Source organism: Dasypus novemcinctus, chromosome 12, assembly GCF_030445035.2.
Source record: "Dasypus novemcinctus isolate mDasNov1 chromosome 12, mDasNov1.1.hap2, whole genome shotgun sequence".
Taxonomy (NCBI): Eukaryota; Metazoa; Chordata; class Mammalia; order Cingulata; family Dasypodidae; genus Dasypus; species Dasypus novemcinctus.
Genome location: NC_080684.1, coordinates 100,758,716 through 100,777,184, shown reverse-complemented (window position 1 = coordinate 100,777,184; position 18,469 = coordinate 100,758,716). Strand labels below are relative to the sequence as shown.

General features: G+C 43.4%; 1 protein-coding gene across 2 annotated transcripts in view; it reads left to right on the top strand.

The window, feature by feature from the left end:
- The window catches only part of SLC25A17 (solute carrier family 25 member 17), a 114,708-nt gene that overhangs the window by 56,343 nt on the left and 39,896 nt on the right, over window positions 1-18,469 (top strand). The gene's annotated exons all lie outside the window — the stretch shown is intronic.

The window sequence follows — 18,469 nt, the reverse complement described above, 5'->3', positions numbered from 1 at the left end:
CTATAATATATCACTATTTTTAGCCAGATAGTAAAATTAGTAGCCCTCAATATCAATAGAAAGTGAAGAGAAACACAAGGTCACAATTTTTGGCTAGCAGTCTCCACCTCTTTACTGGCCTTTATTGGCACTAATAAAAATTTGAAAAATTGATTAAATACTTGAATCAATTCAAGTTCTTATTAAACAAGTAGTGTTGATGTCAACAAGTAATTCTTTCTACAATTTTGGTTGTAGCCAGCTCTAGCTCTCAATGATTTGTGCTTCAGGAGCATCTAAGATATTAATTTATTTCACAAACATCTGTTAAGTACATTTGTGCCAGGCACTTGGTAAGCACTGGTGTATAAATTTGAATAATAACTAATCTTTATATATTGCTTTATTGTTTATAGAATAATCTAGGCATCTACTGTCTTATTTATTACTCAAACTTCATAACTGAGATGAATTGGGCAGATGATACTAGATGTGGAGACAGGTTCAGAATGATTAAAGGGCTTTGTTCATGGTGACAGAGCCAGTAAGTAACAAAGCAGGACTCAAAGAGAGGTCTTCTGACTCTGTATCCCATCCTTTCCCACCATACCATGCTGCCTTCTTAGAAAAGATAAGCTACTACTCTCCGGGATAGGCTTGAGGGGTATAATATGTCAAAGGACCCAAGGTTAGAAATTGGTAAATTATAGCCACTAAGTGGTTTTAATTTTTCAGTTTAATAAGCAACAGCAAATAAGTTTAAATGTTTACCAGTAATACTATATATTTTTCAAAAATTAAAGGTAGATCCAGTATATAGGCAAAATTTTTTAAAAATGATTCTTTTTTAATACTTTGTTATGTTTACTATGAGTGTAATTCTTTCAAGACTGTGAGTCCTGTTTCTTTCCATAAGATATGATTTATGCAGTAATGACACATTAAAAAGAATGGCTCAGGAAGAGGATGTGGCTCAAGCAATTGAGCTCCTGCCTACCACATGGGAGGTCCCAGGTTTGGTTGCCCGTGCCTCCTGGAGAAAAACGAGCAGGACAGCAAGCTGGTGTGACAGGCAAGCGCAGCAAGCTGACACAACAAGGAGACACAGAGAGTCAATGAGAGACAAAATAAAGCAGGGAGGAAAACAGATGTGGCTCAACCAGTTGGGCTCCTATCTACCATAGAATGTCCAGGGTTTGATGCCCAAGGTCTCCTGGTGAGGGTGAGCTGGCCCACGTGGAGTGCCAGCCCACACTGGAATGCCGCCCACGCAGGAATGCCCCCCTGCATGGAAATGCCACCCATTAAGCTGTCCTGCACAGGAGTGCTGGCTGACACTGAGAGCTGGCGCAGCAAGATGACATAACAAGAGACAGGAGAGAAAATAAGAAGACAGCAGGGAAGTGTATTTAGCTCAACAGATAGAGCATCCGCCTTCCACATGGGAGGTCCTAGGTTCAAACCATGGGAGGTGCTGATGTGCACAAGGAGTGCCATGCCACGCAGGGGTGTCCTGGCATAGGGGAACCCCACGCTCAAGGGGTGTACCCGTAAGGAGAGCCACCCAGCGTGAAAAAAGCACAGCCTGCCCAGGAGTGGTGCCACACACAAGGAGAACTGATGCAGCAAGATGATACAACAAAAAGAGACACAGATTCCCAGTGCCGCTGACAAGAATAAAAGCGGACACAGAACACACAGTGAATGGACACAGAGAACAGACAACTGGGGAGGGGAGGAGAGAGAAATAAATGAATAATAAAAATTTAAAAGAAAAGAAGACATAGCAGAACAGGGAGTTGAAGTGGCTCAAGAGTGTAATCACCTCCCTCCCACTCCGGAAGGTCCCAGGGTCGGTTCCTGGAGCTGCCTAATGAGAATACAAGCAGACACAGAAGAACACGCAGTAAATGGACATAAAGAGCAGATGGGGGAGGGGGAAATAAATTTAAAAATAAATAAAGCAGGGAGCAGAGGTGACTCAAGTGATTGAGCACCTCTCTCCCACATGGGAGGTCCCAGGTTTGGTTCCCAGCACTTCCTAAAAAGAAGATGGGCAGACACAGAGACCACACAGTGAATGGACACACAGAGCAGACAGTGAGCTCAAATCGGGGAAGGGGGGTAAATAAAAAATCTTTAAAAAAGAATAGGTCAGTAATTTGAATATCAAGCTCAGTTAAGGATGTCCTTAACCACAAAGGTCTCAGGTGTGCTTTTTATTTCTTTGGTAGTTTTTGGAACATAATAACCTGGGTAGAGCTCCATCAAGTATATACTGCATTTAAGTTGTATTTCTCTATTTTCTTACCTATCTCCTTCAATAAAGATTTCTCCTAGGTATTACTGTCCTGTGAGTATATATGGAAGGGATGAGGAGTGGAAAGTAAATGACATTGACTTTGGGTCTTCCTAGACATGATCAGAGGACCTAAAATTGCAATCCCTATGATAATTTATATTTGACAAAAAGTAAGGAACTGGCCTCCCTAAGATTTAGTACTCTAGAAATTTCACCACATTAAATAAAACATTGTTGGGAAATGAAGTGGCTCAAGTAGTTGGGCTCCCATCTCCCATATAGGAGGTCCAGGGTCGATATGGAGGGCCTCCTGGTGAAGGCAAGCTGTCCCACATGGAGTGCCGGCCCATGCGGGACTGCCGCCGTGCACAGGAATGCCAGCTACATGGAGAGCTGGCCCAGCATCTAAAAGAGTCACAGAGGAGAGACAATAAGGGACATAGCAGAACAGGGTGCTGAGGTGGCACAAGAGAATATCAACTCTCTCCCACTCCAGAAGGTCCCAGGATCAGTTCCCGGATCTGCCTAATAAGAATACAAGCAGACACAGAAGAACACACAGTGAATGGACACAGAGAGCAGGCAACAGTGGGGAGGGGAGGAGAGAATAAATAAATCTTTAAAAACAAAAAAAAACGTTGTACCCTAGTCTGAACTGGATAAAGTTCGGGATATATCCAGGCAGAAGGGAGGTAAATAATATATGAATTAGTTTAGGTGCTTTTAAACAGAAAAAGTACTGCATAATTAAAACAAGAATGCTGGTATAGTCCTTATCACATTATGTTGTTATTTGTTGGTTTGTCTCTTCTGTTCCTGGCATGTAGGTTTCATTTTTGTGTACCCAGTACCTAACATAGTGATTTAATAATGGTGCTTGGGAGACAGATGTGGCTCAACTAATTGGGCTCCCGTCTACCATATAGGAGGTCCGGGGTTCAATGCCCAGAGCCTCCTGGTGAGGGCAAGCTGGCTCATGCAGAGTGCCGGCCCACAGGGAAATGCCACCCTGCGCAGGAGTGCCGGCCAGCTCTGAGAGCTGGAGCAGTAAGATGATGCAACAAGAGACAGAGGAGAGAAAAGAAGATGTAGGAAAACAGGGAGCTAAGGTGGTGCAAGAGAGTAATTGCCTCTCTCTCACTCCAGAAGGTCCCAGGATTGATTCCCGGAGCCACCAAATGAGAATTCAAGTAGACACAGAAGAACGCACAGCAAATGGTCACAGAGAGCAGACAATGGGGGGAATCAGGTGGGGTGGGTAGAAATAAGAATTTTTTAAAATCTTTTTTTAAAAATGGTGCTTAATAGGTAGCTTAATAAATATTGTTGACTTGTACTGAAGATGCTCTTCTAATCAAGAAGTCAACAGATAATTTTTGAGTGCCCACCATGTGCCAGCTACTGTGCTAAGCAATAGGGTTGGGAGGGGTACAACTGTGAACAAGAGGGATAAGATCCCTGCTCTTCTAATAGGGGGAGGCAAACAATAGAACTTAAATGAGTAACATGATTTTTGGTACTGTAAGTGCTGTAAAGAACAAACTAGGGGCTGTTTTGTTTTGGTTTAACATACTTTAACATATTTTAGTTACTAGGATCAAATTAAGAGTGTATGTGTGTGTGTATAATGTGTGTGTGCTATATGGGGAAGGGAAGAGAATGTCAAAGTAGGAGATCAAGACATGCATAGACAGGGAAGCAGACTTGGCCCAGTGGTTAGGGCGTCCGTCTACCACATGGGAGGTCCGCGGTTCAGACCCCGGGCCTCCTTGACCCATGTGGAGCTGGCCCACGCGCAGTGCTGATGCGTGCAAGGAGTGCCCTGCCACGCAGGGGTGTCCCCTGCGTAGGAGAGCCCCACGCGCAAGGAGTGCCCCCCATAAGGAGAGCCGCCCAGCGTGACAGAAAGTGCAGCCTGCCTAAGAATGGCGTAGCCCACACAGAGAGCTGACACAACAAGATGACGCAACAAAAAGAAACACAGATTCCTGTGCTGCTGACGACAACAGAAGCGGACAAAGAAGTCAGCACAGCAAATAGATACACGGAACAGACAACTGGGGGGGATGGGGAGATAAATAAATAAATAAATCTTTAAAAAAAAAAAGACATGCATAAACAGAAAAGCAACTAAAGCACAGTGTAACATTACCCAATTCATCAGGGAATTTATATATTAAATTGTGTATTTAAGTATACTATTGATTATAATAGAGGCTTTTCTCTCAGTTCTGGGTCTTTGTATTTGACTACTTGACTGATAAGATACTGCTATTTCTTCTACTCAAACTTAAGTTGTATTTTTGGAATAAGCTTGCCAGCGTCTCCTTTATCTGAAATGCTGATTGGGCTGTGCATAATCCTATTGTTGAGAAGCCATAAAGTAATAAGACCTGCCTGACTATTCTGGGTCTAGCACGTGCTGGCTATACACATTGCCACGATTCTGCTTATGAATCTCATGAGCTCTGTGCTCTATTTCCCTATTTTTTATTGCTGAACTGTTCCTAGACCCTATCTTACACCTAAGAGTTGATGTATTGATGGGAGCAGCCAGACGTTTGAGTTGTTTTTGTGTTTTTTTAAAAATCCCCCTGTGTACATGTAATATTAAACAAATAATGAAATTTCTCTAATGCTTTAACGAGAAAGAAAGAAATATCCTAACTTCTGGAGCAAATAGATCTTTCCCTTCTGTGTGGAAGGCCTGCAAATTGAATTATGCATCAAGATTGATACCAAAAGTTTGTCTCTTAGTTATTGCATCTGACTTTTTTTAGGATCAAAAAAAAATTTTTTTTTGCTAAGTTGTGCCTGTTGTTCTGGAATTGTAAGTGAACATCATAATATTACATGTTTATACTATAAAGTAGATATTGTTCTCACTGTTAATTTAGTCATACCTTTTAAATGTCTGGTTTATGGAGAAACCTCTGTATTTTTACCTGCTGGTGCTTTCTGTCGGAGAATAAATTTGGATGGCTTCCCCCCCACCCACTGGCCCTCCCAAAAAATGTAAGTTAAGTAGCCATTTTTCTAATGTGTGGATGTGTATATGTGGATGTGTTTTCCCATTTTTGTTTATGAGTTTATGCTTAGGTGTACTGTTTTCATTTTCTTTTTAAGTTTTTATTGTGAAATACTCTCAAATTTGCAGGACAGTTACAAAAATAATACAAAATTCACCCAGAGAATTCCAATATACCCCTGCCCCACCCCCAGATACCCATATCCACCAATTTTAACATTTTGACACATTTGCCATATCATTTTATCTATCCATCTATATATCTATCTGTCTGTTTATCAATCCATTTTCTGAACACTTGAGCGTAGGTTGTATACATCTTGTTCCTTGAACACATGACACTGTCATGTATATTTCCTAAGAACAAAGAACCATCTTAAGTGGTTATCAAGGCCGAAAAATTTAACATTGATATAAAGCTTACAGACTATATTCCAGTTTTTTTGTGTGTGTCCTATCACTTTTAGCCCTTTCTCCTCCCTTGCTAGCTCCCATTCGGGATCATGCATTGCATTTAATTGTCATTGTCTCTTCAGTTGCCCTTTCCCTTTTTTTTAATTGTAGGAACATAATTACAACATAGACTTTCCCAACACAACCATTTCCAAGCATACTATTTAGTAGTATTTTTTTTTCAAATATTTATTTATTTATTTAAATCCCCCCCTTCCCCGGTTGTCTGTTCTCTGTGTCTATTTGCTGCGTCTTCTTTGTCCGCTTCTGTTGTCGTCAGCGGCACCAGAAGTGTGTGCAGCGCCATTCCTGGGCAGGCTGCACTTTCTTTCGCGCTGGGTGGCTCTCCCCACGGGCGCACTCCTTGCGCGTGAGGCTCCCCCACGCGGGGGACACCCCTGCGTGGCAGGGCACTCCTTGCGCGCACCAGCACTGCGCATGGGCCAGCTCCACACGGGTCAAGGAGGCCGCGGGGTTTGAACTGCAGACCTCCCATGTGGTAGAAGGACACCCTAACCACTGGGCCAAGTCCGTTTCCCAGTATTCAGTAGTATTAATCACACTCACAATTTTGTGGTACTCTCACCACCTTCCATTATTAAAACTTACCATCTCCCCAACAGAAGCTACACCCATTGCAAATTAGCTCCTCATTCCCCCTGCCCTCCACCCTTGGCAACCTATGCTTTAATTTCTATCTCTGTGAGCTTGCAAATGCTCTAATATTTTCTTTGTATTTACAATAGTGATTGAATTTAACATTCTAAATCAACGACAGTCTCATTTGCTTTGATATTTAACTTCAATAGTATACACAAACTATGTTCCTATAACCTACTGTCCCCTCTCCTTGATGTAGTTTTTGTTACAAATTGCATGTTTATGCATTATGAGTCCAAAACCACTGTTTTATTATGTTTTATGAGTTTGCATTTTAGATCCTGTAGGAAGTAAAAGGTGGCATCACAAACCAAAAATACAGTAGCACTGGCATTTATATTCACCCATGTCATAACCTTCACAGATATCTTTACTTCTTCATGTGACTTCAATCTATTGCCTGTCCTCATTTCCTTTTTTTTTTTTAAAGATTTATTTATTTTTATTTATTTCTCCCCCCCCCCCCCCCCAGTTGTCTGCTCTCTGTGGCCATTCACTGTGTGTTCTTCTGTGACCATGCCTATCCTTATCAGCGGCACTGGGAATCTGTGTTTCTTTTTGTTGTGTCAGCTCTCCGTGTGCGTGGCACCATTCCTGGGCAGGCTGCACTTCCTTTTGCAGTGGGCAGCTCTCCTTATGGGGCGTGCTCCTTGCACGTGGGGCTCCCCTATGCAGAGGGCACCCCTGCGTGGCAGGGCACTCCTTGTGCACATCAGCACTGCACATGGACCAGCTCCACACGGGTCAAGGAGGCCTGGGATTTGAACCGCAGACCTCCCATGTGGTAGGCAGACACCCTATCCATTGGGCCAAGTCTGCTTCCCTTTCCTCATTACCTTTTGACCTGCAGAACTCTTTAACATCTCTTGTAGGGCAAGCCTAGTGGTGATGAACTCTCTCAGCTTCTATCTGAGAATGTCCTAATCTCTCCCTCAATTTTGAAAGACAGTATTGTTAGATATAGAATTTTTGGTTGGCAATTGTTTGCTTTCAGCACTTTAAATATATCATCTCACTGCCTTCTTGCCTCCATGATTTCTAATGAGAAATCAATATTAATCTTATTGAGACTCCCTTGTACATGACACATTGCTTCTCTCTTTTAGCTTTCAGAAATCTCTCTGGAATTTTGACAGCTTGATTATAACATGGTAAAGTGTGGGTCTGAGTTTATCTTGTTTGTAATTTGTTGAGCATCTTTGGTGTGTATATTCAGGTGTTTGGTTAAATTTGGGAACATTTCAGCCATTTCTTTGACTATTCTCTCTTTCTTCTCCTCTGGGACTCCCACATGCATATGTTGGCACGCTTAGGTTTCTTTGGACTCTGTTCAGTTTTTCATCACTCTTCTCACTACTACCCAGTCAGGGTGGTTTCATGTGTCTTATATTCAAGTTCTATTAATCTTTCTTCTGCCCGCTCCAAGCTCCCCAGTCATGACAATCAAAAACTGTCTCCATAAATTGTCGAATGGAGGAACAGAATCCCTGACAGTTGAGAACTAATGGCCTAGTCCAGGTCACTCTCTAAATCACCCAGAGGGGTTTTTTTGTTTTGTTTTGTTTTTAAAGGCAAATCACTTTATCAGAGGCCTGTAGATTTCAAATCTCCAAGTCTAAAGTGTCCAGTCAACAAGTAGAAAGGACTTGCTGATCTCGCTTCTCTGTGGGTTGCTTCTCCTGTCACCTAACCCTTTGTTGGCCTGAATCCCTCCCTGCTTCTCTGTGTATTGCTTCTCTGTCACCTAAGCCTGCAGCTACACCATGCTCTTTTCTGATTTTCTTTCTCTCCATGTGCTTTTTCTCTGAAACAGAGACTGTCTGGTTGTCACAATGTGCCCTATTAAATAACACATTTACTAACATTCCTTACAGGTTATGGTGGTGTCCTCTCCCTCAACTCCTTATTGTCAAAAGTTATGCATGATGCATTCTGATTGTATAGACTATAAACTGTTTAATCTGCCCTTCACCCAGAAATAACACCATCAGCAGTTTGGTATATAATCTTTCAGTTTTCTTCTATGAATTTACATGTTTATTTTTACCAGTCATTCCTATATTTTCCTTTTTTTTTTTAAATTAAAGATTTATTTATTTATTTATTTCTCCCCACCCCGCCCTGGTCTGGTTATCTGTTCTGTGTGTCTATTTGCTGCATCTTCTTCTTTGTCCACTTCTGTTGTTGTCAGCAGCATGGGAATCTGCGTTTCTTTTTGTTGCATCATCTTGTTGTGTCAGCTCTCCATGTGGGCGGCACCATTCTCAGGCAGGCTGCACTTTCTTTGGCGCTGGGCAGCTCTCCTTACTGGGTGCACTCCTTGTGTGTGGGGCTCCCCTACGCGGGGGACACCCCTGCGTGGCAGGGCACTCCTTGCACGCATCAGCACTGCGCATGGGCCAGCTCCACACGGGTCAAGGAGGCCCAGGGTTTGAACCGCAGACCTCCCATGTGGTAGACGGACGCCCTAACCACTGGGCCAAATCCGCTTTCCCATTCCTATATTTTTAATTAATTCTTTGCTAAGTATGTTCATCTAGCCTTTTTTATTGAGGAATTTCGAGGCACTTTATTGTTCTTTTTTAATATCACTTTCTAAGGAAAGGAAATCCTGTAATTTTATGTTAGAAGATCCTTGTGGAATTCCCTGCTCCTTTAACTTCAATTAGTTTGAGGTATAGTTTTCCAAATAATAGTGAAAGCCTATGTTTCTCTCTTGGTCCTCTAGTAACCGGGTTAAAGTTATGTTGTTTCGACTGCTTGCTTATAGTATCATCTTCAGGGAAGAACCCCACTTTTCTTATGGTAGAGGCACCCTGTAGCTAAGAAGGAAACAGGATTATAGATTTAGGGGTGACATTAAATTTCCAGTACAAAAGTGGATGCCAAATATATAGCATTCAAGGCATTGTGGTGTATTAAAATTTTCCAAGCAGTCCTTGCCTCCCAAGAAGTTCATAATTTATTTTGGAAGATAACTAGCAATATGAGATTGTTTATTTATATGTACTTAAAAATTATTATCTAGTGGAGAAGGTGTAGCTCAGTGATTGAGTGCCTGCTTCACATGTACAAGGTCCTACATTCAATCCCCAGTACCTCCTTTAAAAAAATTTAGTATCTATAAGACTTACTGTTATTTCTTCATGTGTTAATATCAATGCAACTAAACTGTAATCTCGAGGAGAACAAAAACGACATCCTATGTTTCATTGCATTTTTCAACATGGAAGACTTAGTTTTGGCTAAAGATGATACTGAGTCATACAGATGATAATGTTCTTGAGTTTAAGCCTGTCTCTGCACTGAACAAAGAGCTTCTTTGGAAAAGAAATAGCATCAGTTGCCAGAGGTTTTAAGGGGAAGGCTTATGCGCCATCTGGAGGCCTTATTGACAGAACTGCATCTGTTGCAGCACAATTGATGTGTGTGCTTCCTCTTCCCTTCCCACTGCTCCACTCAGATGGAGTGAACCAAACACAGCAGAAAGATGAAAATGACAACTTAAGATACAACCAGGAAAATCAGAGAGGTGCTATGTCAACGACTTGTTGGAAACCACTCTAGCTCAATAGGTATAACTCTGAACAAAGAAGACCAGACTTCACAGGCTCACATGAGATTGTAGTTATAAAGCAGGCTAGTAAGATAAGGAATCAATAGATGGATCTGGAACCTGGCAAGAAGTCCACATGGATGTCAATAACCCCAAAATGGCTGCTGGAAGATCCCCCCTAAGATTCTGCCACCCAGAAGACTTCCTCCAGAAGCCAGGAAAAGCCCCAGATATTCCACAAGGACTTTATCATTGGACCCTCATGGGAGATTGATGGGAGAGATAATCAAAATGGTAAACAGCTGGAACTCCTCCCCTGCCATTAGCAAAGGAGTGGGATAATTAACAGTTCAAGAAGGCAGCCATGGGAAGCGGACATGGCTCAACTGATAGAGCATCTGCCTACTATATGGAGGGTCCAGGGTTTGATACCCAGTATCTCCTGACCCATGTGGTAAGCTGGCCCACACGCAGTGCTGCCGCGCGCAAGGAGTGCCGTGCCATGCAGGGGCGCCCCCATGTAGGGGTTCCCCACACACAAGGAGTGTGCCCTGCAAGGAGAGCCACCCCGCGTGAAAAAAAGTGCAGCCTGCCCAAGAGTGGCGCTGCACACACGGAGAGCTGATGCAGCAAGATGATACAACAAAAAAAAGACGCAGTTTCCCGGTGCCTCCTGACACTGTAAGCAGACGCAGAAAAACACACAGTGAATGGACACAGAGAGCAGACAATGCGGGGGAAGGGGAGAGAAATAAAAATAAGTCTTAAAAAAATTTTAAAAAGCAGGCACAGGGCCTAAGCTCTCTCATGCATTCTCTCTCCTGCGGACCCTGTTCCTGCCCTCTGCATACTGCTCTCACCATTTTTCCTCTGCCATATGGCCACGCAAGTAAACCTGGGGGTTTATAATCTGTAATGGGAAATTGTAGCCTGTAAACCAGCCTACTTTATCACTTTTCAACCCCTTCCTCTCTACCTGGAACCCATGATCTGTTATTTTCTCCCATTTCTTGTCCCTCCCTGCCTGAATAAATTACTGGCCTAACTCACCCAACATGCTCTTGAAATTCATTTCTGCAGCATAGTCAACAACCTAAACAAAATCCAGTAACAATTATCATGACACCAGGCTATGCCATTGTGAAAACTGTGTCATCCACTGAATGATTAAACAATTTTGATTATTCTCAGAATTAAAGGGGGATAGAGGAAGTGTGAGAATGAGAATCATGACTATGTTCAGCTGTCATACCCCCTTATTATGCTTTCTTCCAAGGCTATCCCACCTATTTAATACCAAGTTCTAGAACTGTTAGTGGAATACTCTGGGTTCTGGGTTTCTAAGTACTTGGCTGTGTTGCATAAATGAATTTAAGGATGCACCATAGGGTAGGCAAGGAAGTAAAGAATTTATTAAGAAACCTAAGAAATGAGAAAAGAGATAAATACACACCTGAGGCAGGCCATGTTACAGGGGGAGACTTATACCTGGGGCCCCATGTTAGGCCTTTTGAAGACCTTTCCTCCTTCTCTTTCCTAATGTTGGGGAATGGTCCCAGCTGTTTGTTCTGATTGGTTGCCCCACCTGTTACCTCTCAGGCGACCCATAATGAGGCCTTTTGTTTGGAGTTATCCAGGACCAATTGGGAGGCCTGTTTGGAGTTATCCAGGGTTTGCCCTTGACCTTGGAAAGAGCTCCAAATTGGACCTCATGGCCAGGGTCTCAACAGGGTCTTTCTGGCTTTCTCTTAGTAGCAGCTTTCCCTCATGGGGTTTCTGGGCATGATCTCTTGGCTATGTTCTCTGCCAGGTCCCAGCTGTCTTCCCTCCCTATACTAACCTGCTTCAACTCCCTGCTCACAGTTTACACCCTTATTCTTTGGGGGGAGCGGAAGGGCAATGGTCATTCTTCTGTAGCTGCTTCCTGCTGCTTAGGGGCAGTAGTCCCTGCCTGATGAGGTATAAAATTCTCTTGACTGTCCTATTGAGATTGAAGAAAGATGGGTCGACACCACAGTTGGAACTGGATGAAAGCCCTGCTTGAGTAATACCTTGTTCTGGAAGGCACTGATTCTGGAAGAAATAAACCTAGTTAGAATTTTGAAGATACATGTTCTACTAAAGGATAAAGAAGATGGTGGTAAGCAGGCCTAAAAGGGGCCCAGCCATTACATACTGGACCATGGAAATGAGAAAGGCTGGGTGCCTCTAGAGGCTTCATCCTCCCAAAGTTTATGGGAAACAGCATTCTTCCTTGATTTCTTTTTTGCTGTTGGTTAACTCTGGGGAGAGAGTGTGGTTGACCTGCTGGATTTGGTATAAATTGCCAACCCCACTTTCCACAGTAGTGGTTATGCCTAGGACAGCTAAGAGAGGTATGAGAGACATTGCCCTAGACGTAAATTCACAAAGACAATATAGACAACAAGACAAGCATATGGCAAGCAAAATACAGTGCTTAAGAGATCCATTCTTTTATCTTACAGGCACATACATTAATTACTTAGAAAATGAATTGAGTTTACCAAGACTTAAAATGTTCAATATCCTTCTGCATATGATCTACAATAGATCATATCATATTCACCAGGCATATAGGTACAATAATTAATACTAATCAATGTCCAAGTTTCTCTTTGAGCTGTAGTTAATAGATGTAAGCTCCAGGTTTATAATACCATACATATCTCTCCATGGGAGCAGGCAATAATGCAAATTGTGTCTAAGTTCTATTCATTACTCTGGTAATTATTGTTCCACTTGATATGTCCTTCACACAGCCAGCATGCTGCAGCACCTCTGATCCTAGAGAAAGGCTAGGAAGGTGGGTTTCTGAGTTTCACTGGCCTGGTGCTTAGTGCCTGTATTAGTCATCCAAAGGGGTGCTGATGCAAAATACCAGAAATTGGTTGGTTTTTATAAAGGGTCTTTATTTGGGGTAGGAGCTTCCAGATACCAGGCCATAAAGTATAAATTACTTCCCTACCAAAGTCTGTTTTCATGTGTCAGAGCAAGATGGCTGCCAACGTCTGTGAGGGTTCAGGCTTCCTGGGGCTTGCTTTTCTCTGGGATCAAGGTTCCTTTCTTCCTAGGGCTGGCTTCTCTTCCCTGTAGGAGCTTACTTCCCGGGGCTCCAGCATAAGTTTTCAGCATCAAACTCCAACATCAGAAACCCTCAACTCTGTCCTTTGCCATGCCTTTTATCTGTGAGTCCCCACCCACCAAGGCATGGAGACACAACGCCCTAATCATAACTCAATCATGCCCAGGTACAGATCAGATTATAAGCATAAGCCAGTATTTCTTTTTGGAATTCATCAATAATATTAAACTGCTACAGTGCCCTTTCATCACTATGTAATAGAGCCAACTTGGAGGCAATGTCCATTATACATCTGTCCACATCAAGCCATCACTGGCTGCTACAGGAGTCTGAAACTGTATCATACTCTCCATCCACTTCAGGAGCATGTCCAGAGATGTGGTAGATACTTTTATTGTTTTAAGGGTGGCAGTGACCAACCTAACTAATAACTCAAATGGAGAGGCACTATTCAGGATATTGGGGACTGGTTTGAATGCACAAGAGAGTTTGACAATGTTGAAGTCTGTGTCTTGATTTTATACATTTTTTAATAAACACTTCCAATGCAATGTGTAACAATTTCAGTTATTATCCTTCTGCTCTTTTATAATATAAAGGCGTCTATAAATGATCTTAATTCTTAGTTACGGTTTCTAGTAAGTTTTTACTTTAAGGCAAATTGGGTATCCTTATTAACTAAGCCACAAGAATTTTATTCATAACAACTTTGCAAAGTTTCTCTGCCTTTCTAGCAGTTGAATCAATACCACTTGTATTTTGTACATTAAATCCACTCACAAGACAGTATTGACATTTAAAGCCTCATTTTTAGGTTACCTTTCACCTTTATCCAATTTGTAACAGGTGAACCCCAAATCTGATTTCCTAGGCACAAGCAAACTGAGAAAGTTAAACACATTTCAAAGTCGAACACAAAGTTAAGCACAGATTAAACCAGAAGAGAGAATTTTATACCCTTAGCATTTCTAGGAACTCTTTGAGCTTAATTGATGGTACATGAGGTTTCTTCTTTTCCAGGAGAGGTTTAGTAACCAGTCTGTGTCTTGATCTCTATTCACAACTTTTATAGGCACAACCAAGTTTAAACTAATAGAAGTTTGAGGTGTATTTCATCATATCTCTAAGGAGACGTGGTAGGAGGTTTCTGGCCCTCAGATCTATCTGTCTTCCTCTATTACACTGGTTTAACTGGAATTCAGGGTCTTATACAGAGGCTACTCCCAGCTATACTGTGGCCATGTGGACCAGCAGTAGGCAGAATTTCTTGATTTTTGAAAAGACACTCCTATGGGGACCATGCCCATTGTCATAGGAAGAATGAAGAAGCAATTTTTAGTCGACTGACCTTGTGTTCCAGAGTCCAAGTCTGGCTAAAACGTTTATCACTCCAAATAATTTGGAGCTGATGCACTGGTTTCAGCATCCTGAGTAATTAATCCAGAGCCCTGCCAATGGGTATTCCCCTGACCAATTTAGGTCTCAGAGAATGCCTGAAAACTGAAGTTCAGGCTAAAAACACCCAAGACAGATTGGTGGGAGACATTCTGAGCAGTTACCCCAAATCAAAGCACCTGAGATAAGTCTCAGGGAACATTTGCCTGCCCTCTGAATGGAGTGGGGGCTGTTCAGAGTTTACTGCTCTGGTTCTCAGCACCCCTACATTCCAGGGTCTGAGACTGACTGCACAATTACCCAAACAGAAGCTCCTGAGCTAAATCTCAGGGAATGTTTGGCTGCTCTCTGAATGGAAGTGCCCAAGTCTTCAAGTCTTGGGGGACATTCAGAGTTACTTTTCCTGTCACTCTAGGAATCACAGAGACCCTGCCACCAAGCATTTCTGGGGCTGTTCTGGACTTGGAAGTCAGACAGAATAGATCTTGCCAGCTGAATATTGCTCCTTCCTGGAGATGGGGCAGAAAAAAACTTCCTAGTCTTACAGAGGTCTTAAAAGCACTCCTAGTTTTATGACTTTACTGTCTGGTAGTTTCCCAGTTAGACCAGTCATCAAAAGGCCATTAAGTGGTTAGAGATCAATTGTTCTAGCTAACAGGCCTTGAGGCCCTGAAGCAATAACATATTTGCTAGAAAATGCATTTTCAGTTTTACAGTTTTTAAGACTTTCCAAAGCATTTTAACACAAAACTATAAGTTTTGTGGAAATAGTAGGAAGGCAAAATGTGGGTAAAAGGTTAATTATGAAGAAAACCCTAGCCTGTGACACCCCCCCCCCGGGGAAGGGAACTCCCATCCATCTTTGGCCCTGCCCACCACCACCACCTTCCCACCCCATCCCAGATCAGGTAACAGGGTGTGGTTGATAGGAAGGCAGGCCTGCAAAAGCTGGACCTATGGGAGGCCCAAGCCCAGGCTCTAGGTCATTACTGAAACAATCTGAAACGATTGCAGCCAGGCCTGAGGGCAGAGCAATGGCTGCTAAAAGGGCTTGAAAAAACAGCTTCACAGCACCCAGCACTCATTGGGGGAAGCTCTGTCTTGGCAGGGCCCTGTTTTGAGCACCTGCCCAGTACCCCTGACCTCCCCTGCTGAGGTCAGATTTCACAAGCCTGGGCACACAGCATGGACAGAGAGTTCCCATGCCCTGGCCTTTAACCTCTGGGGATTACGTCCTGTGGAGGCTTGTAAGCAAACCCGTTTAAAATGGATAACCAAAAGAAGGCTTTAAACAGGCTGTGGGCCATAGTTTCACGTCCCAATAACCTCCTGGCTGGCTTGCCAAATATGTAACCGGATTTTTTCTAGGTTCTTGATTATGCTGCAGAAATGAATTTAAAGAGTACGTCAGGTTAATTAGGCCAGTAATTTATTAAGGCAGGGAAGGAAGAAAAATGGGAGAAAATAACAGATCATAGGTAGAGAGGAAGAGCTGAAAAGTGATAAAGCAGGCTGATTTACAGACTGCAATTTTCCGTTATAGATTATAAATGCCCAGGTTTTATTTGTGTGGTAATCATGGTAGGGGAAAATGATAAGAGCAGGGTGCAGAAGGCAGGAACAGGCACATGGACCAGCTCCAGGACAGGCACCAGGACAAGGGGAAGGCAAGAGACAGCAAGAAGTCTTTGTACTTACTTTTTAAACCATTAATTATTCCACCCCTTTGCTAATGGCATGGGAGGTGTCCCAGCTGCTTGCTGTTTTGATTGATTACTTCATCCATCAATCCCCCAGGAAGGCCCAATGATAAAATCCTTGGGGAATATTTGGGGCTTCTCCTAGCTTCCAGAGGAAAACCCGTTCTGAACAGCAGAATATCATGAGGGTCTTCCAGCAGCCATCTTGGGGGGTACCGAATGACACATGGACTTCTTGCCAGGTTCCAGATCCATCTATTCCCTATCAGCTTGCTTCACCATGTTAATTAAGAAATTAACGATCTTACCTTCCAGGTCAAAGGCCACCTGGGGGTCCTTCTGGTTGATAGTTCACACATAGCTTCAGGCCCCTTCCATTCTCCCCTGGGACAAGGCCCTGGAAGTCCAGGTGGTAAGGCAGCTTGGAGCCAGGGGCCTGCCTCCACACTTGAAGTAGATTTTTGTTGATGTGAAAGCCTGAATTTGGGTGGCCCCAAGGTGACTGGGTGCCTTTAATGGTGGGAGTTAAAAGGTTAGCCTGGGGGACTGGATATGGCACAAGCAGTTGAGCACCTGCTTCCCACATGGGAAGTCTGGGGTTCAGTTCCTGGTGCCTCCTACAAACAAAAAACAAATGAAAAAAACAACTCAGGGGAGCTGATGTGGCTCAATGGTTGAGCTCCAGCTTCCTACATACAAAATCACAGGTTCAAAGAAAAAAACACCACAGTTTCAGTCCCTGGCCCCAGTACCTCAAAAATAAAATAAGTAAATAAAAATTAGCCTGTTTCTGGGCCCTATGCCTGCACCTCCTTACCTGCTTCCCCTTGGTGGTTCAGTGTTGATTGTTGAAAACTGAGATGGCTGGTTTTTTTTTAAAGATTTATTTTTTATTTATTTCTGTCCCCTTCCCCCCCTCCCCCCAGTTGTCTGTTCTCTGTGTCCATTCGCTGTGTGTTCTTCTGTGACTGCTTCTATCCTTATCAGCCGCACCGGGAATCTGTCTCTTTTTGTTGTGTCATCTTGTTATGTCAGCTCTCCATGTGTGTGGTGCCATTCTTGGGCAGGCTGCACTTTCTTTCGTGCTGGGCCGCTCTCCTTACGGGACGCACTCCTTGTGTGAGGGGTCCCCCTACGCAGGGGACACCCTGCGTGGCACGGCACTCCTTGTGCGCATCAGCATTGCACATGGGCCAGCTCCACATGGGTCAAGGAGGCCCAGGGTTTGAACCTTGGACCTCCCATGTGGTAGGCGGACGCTCTATCCATTGGGCCAAGTCTGCTTCCCGAAGGCTGTTTCTAAAAGGGAGTTAATAGAAGTTTGGGGACCCAGGGAAAGTTTTTGCAACTTTCTATGGCTATCTGAGGCAGACTAGCTAATAAAGTGAGTTTCTAGGAAGATTTGTCCTTCCCTAGAGTAAGGGTCTACCAGAGAGTATTTTTATTGCCTCTACAAGCTTTTCTTGAAATAAGGCTGGATTTCTAAGTTCTGTCTCTGAGTAATTTCCCTGAGCTTATTATAATTAACCAGGTTGCTAGTGCACATACTCATCCCTTTAAGGAGACATGTGACCACATGGTCTCTGGCCTTCAGATCTGCCTGTCCCCTCCTTTTGTCTTACACAGATTTAATTAGAATTCAGGATCCCTTATAGAGGCCACTTCTGGCCATACTGTGGTCACATGGTATGGCAGGAAAAGATTAACCTCTTCCTTTTTAGACCATCAGTAGGCAGGTTGTCCCAAATCCTGAGAAGACATCCCAATGGGGAGTCTGCTGGAATGCTAGAGAAGCCACCCATTATACTAGGGGCGGATAAACACATTTGTCCATCTCGGTGGTGTCCCACTGCTAGACCTGACTGAATGGACTGCTCACCAAGCCAGTGTCCTGGAGGTCAGGAACCCTCACTGTCCCCAGTTCTGGGTATTGGGAGTCTTATGTCTCCGGATGTCCCCAGAGCCTTAAAAGTCTTGAGAAATGTCTGGGTCTGATTCCCAGACCAAAGCTACCAAACTGGACTTCTTCCCTAGTAAAAGAACTTGCTAGGGACCTTTCTTTTTGGCTTACTCTTGCAGAGGTCTTAGGAAGTGGCCATGAGAGAGAGCTCACTTTGTGGCTACTGCCAGAGACCAAGTTTTACAGTTAAACCAGACATTAAGAGGCACATTATGGGAAATAGATGTGGCTCAACCAATTGGGCTCCCGTCTACCATATAGGAGGTCCAGGGTTCAATGCCCAGGGCCCCCTGGTGAGGGCAAGCTGGACCACACATCAAGCTGGCCCTTTCA